Genomic DNA, 3,878 nt, shown 5'->3' with positions numbered 1-3,878 from the left:
GAGCTTTTCCAGCAACTTAGTTTTTGTTCCTGATTTACAGCATCCGCAGTTTTTTTTTTGGTTTTCATAGGTTTCTGGATTCTTTTAGCACTCTGGCACTTATTCCTAAAAACATTGCAGAAGCTGCCAGGTAAATTCCATTCTTCGTGGTCAAAGGCAAAATATTTTGAAGCCTGAAGTGCAGGCAAAAGATGATACCCTTTCCTTATGTCATGACAGGAATAACCTCACTGGCTTCTCCTAACATCCTCTTATGAGTTAAGGTACAATTTTTTTTCCCGTTTCTTATCCATCTCACATTGGACTTGGGAGATAACTACATCTAATTTCTTGCGCGATTTCTACTGGTTTTGTTTAATAAAGTTAATTATGAAATCACAGATTTTATATGCACTGTCTTGGACCATTCAAGAGGCTCAGTTCCAATTACCTTGAGTTTATAGCTGTGCACAGCAGTTTCATATCAGGTTTGAAATTTCTCTTTCTGATCTATTTCAAAATAATGCCATGGCTATCAGCTGATTTTTCCAAGAGATGCCAACTCTGTTTGGAATTACTCCCAGATGTTTCATTGTTTGACATTTCATCCACAGCCACTCCACCCAAATGATATTTACCTATTTTCTGTACCCTTCAAATACAAATGGGACAAGGATAATGGGTGCAATGGTAGTATGATGGGATGGAAATTAAACATGATATTTGCCATAAGGCTGAAACATCAATTAATGTGAGATCAGTAATCAATTCACCAAACTTGCCGTGATATACTTAGCCAGGAAAGTAAAATTCAGCCTAACATCATTTCCCATCATGGGTTTGCAGTAGTGTCAATTACTTTTAAGAAAGGAACAAGTGAGTAAACAAAGAACTACGAACTTGTCAGTTTTAACTCAGTGGTAAGAAAATCTATTATAAAGGATATGATAGGTAAAGACTTGGATAAAATTGATCTGATTTGGCAGAATCAGCATGGATGTACAAATGGGTAATTGTGTGTGATGAACTTGCTGGAGTCTTTTTGCAAATACTACTATCAAATTTGATAAAATGCAGTTAATGGACATAGTATATGTGAATTACTGGAAGGCTTTTGATAAGGGTCCCACAGGAAGTTGGTTAGCAAAGTGAAAGCATGTGGGATAGGAGAGAATATACTGGCATGGATTAATGATTAGTCAGAGAAAGATTGGAGAGAAAACAGACAGTGGGAATACATGGGTCATTCTAGCATTGACCAGACTTTAATTAGTGAGGCACTGCAAAGATCAGTACTTGATTTCCAGCTGTTCACAATATATATCAATGATTTAGAGTTGGGGACCTAATGTGATATGTCCAAATTCAAAGGTGATACAAAGATAAGCAGGAATGGATGTATGAGGAAGATATCTTTAGCAGGATTTGGACAGGCTTGGTGAATGGGTAAGAATATTGCAGATGGAATACAATGTGGAAAACTGTGAGGTTATCTACCTTGCTAAGAAGAACAGACGTGCAAGTATTACTTAAATGGTAAGAGATGGAAGATGTCCTTGTCAATACGTCATTGAAGGCTAAGATGCAGGTACAGAAACTTATTAAGAAGGCTAATAGAATGTTAGTATTTATTGCAAGATGACTTGGGTACAGGAATAGTGAAGTCTCAAATGTGTAGCAGTGTGTTTAGACCACACCTGAATTACTGTGTGCACTTTTAGTCTCACTACCTTAGGACAGATATTATTGCCACAGAGACAGAACGAACCTTCAGACAAAGATTCAAGAGATTTGTTCTTGGGATGGCAGGACTGTGCAATTGCAGATAGGACAAACTAGGCCTGTATTCTTTCGAGATTTGGAGAATGAGAGGTGATCTCATTTAAACCAACAAAGTATTTAAAGGCTTAGACAGAGTAGATGCAGTCAAGATGCTTCCCCTGGTTGGGAAACCTTGAACCAGGTGGCACAACTTAAAAATGAGGGAAATGCCATTTAAGATTGCAGTGAAGAAATGGTGAATCTTTGGAATTCTCTACCCCAGAGGGCTTTGGAATATATTTGAAATTTAATAGGTTTCTGATTACCAACGGCATAAAGGGTTTTCAGGGTACTGTAGGTAAAAGTAATTGAAATGTTTGATCAGCCATGATCCTATTAAATGGCTGAGCAGGCTCAATAGGCTGAATGGCCTATTTCTGTTCCTATGTTCCCATTACTTTTCAAACCTGAACACTTTAGGTCAGGGTTTGATTGTTGGCAGCTTCAATAACACCGTATTCTTGGTTCATGTTACTGCTTTTGCCATTTTATCTACTTTGCTGTAAATTCTAGGTAATTCTGAAATTTCATTTTTGGTGCTCAAATTCAGATCTGAATTTCATTTCATCTGAATTTCTGATCTCATAGTATAAGAAGCCGGGTATGGACTTCACGATATAGAATAATCTAACAGACTTTATTATTACTAACTAACCAACAGTCAGATACATTAGGGACATTTAAGCAACTCTTGGATAGGCACATGGATGATAGTAAAATGAAGGGTATGCAGGTTAGTTTGATCTTAGAGTAAGATAATAGGTCGGCACAACATCATGGGCTGAAGGGCCTGTGCTATGCTGTACTGTTCTGCGTTCTATGTTCTATGTTCTAATATGTCTAAACATTACATAAATGTCTGGGCTAATATTAGATTATTTGATTACAGGAGGGAAACATGCTTCCAGTAGAGTGTCATGCTTCAGGTGATCCGAGAAAAGTTGGAGAGTGAGACATTTATACCCTCACATTGTATGCCATGATAAAGTGATGATACCATGATCATGATTTTTAAAGGCATTCTGATGTACTGACCATGAGGCGTAACACAACATGCACTTTTGTTCTTATTTAGATTTCAGTTTGACAAAAGTAGCAGTAGTTATACTTGTTAAATTTTATGCTTTTCTGAATAATTTCCCTCTAGGCCTCCCCAAACTCCTCATAGGAAGTATCACCTTTTTAGGAATATGAAGCAAATACAAGTAAACAATCCAAAAACTGTGTTCATTAAAAAATTTTCACATGCAATGAACATTTTGTTAATTTACATGTCAATAGTGAGAAAATTACATTCTGAAACAGCAAGAGCGTGTCAAATGCCAAAGAAAAGTGACAATGAGATACAAATGGAAAGAAGGGCAGATGTCAACCAAGTGAGAGTTGAGTCAAACATGGAGGTCTCTTTACTTTGTAAACGTTTAGAGAATCAAGCAAGAAATTACTCTTTTAGGTCTTTGCCCGTTGCATATGCCGAAGTAAATTATTAAAATTGGAAACTTTGTCTGTACGTTTTTGTCTTATGGGATATTTCAATGTATGGTGAGGTTGTTGGTCCAGAAAATTTCTGCTCCTGTGAACTGATGGGTGGCCAGTTAAAATATGTAACATTTGAGATAAGAGTACTACAACTTCTTGACCCATTCAACATAATTGCACATAAAATAATGGGAAAGGTCCATAGCCTGTGGTCAAGGCATGTCTCTTCCAATAAATAAAATGCAAGTTGCTAAGGGGCCACTCAGAGTCTCAAGGTTGTTCCATCATTTAATGAGACCATGGCTGATCTGTAGCCTGACTTTGTTTACCTCAATTACATTATGGTCTTCATACCATTTGCTTGTCAATACCTATTGATTTTGTTTGGAACACCAATCGTATTATTCATTTTTATTTGGTTAATTAGGAGAACAAATGCATATAATATTAGGCAATTATCTTTCATTCGTTCATGGATTATGACGATTCCTGGCAAGGGCAGCATTTGTTTGCTGGCCTTTGCAAAGATGGTAGTGAGCCACCTTCTTGACCACTGCAGTCCATGTGCTGTAGGTAGACCCCACATTGCCATTAAGGAG

Source organism: Rhincodon typus, chromosome 29 (assembly GCF_021869965.1).
Source record: "Rhincodon typus isolate 14 chromosome 29, sRhiTyp1.1, whole genome shotgun sequence".
Classification (NCBI taxonomy): Eukaryota; Metazoa; Chordata; class Chondrichthyes; order Orectolobiformes; family Rhincodontidae; genus Rhincodon; species Rhincodon typus.
Note: the sequence above shows the minus strand (reverse complement) of the source record.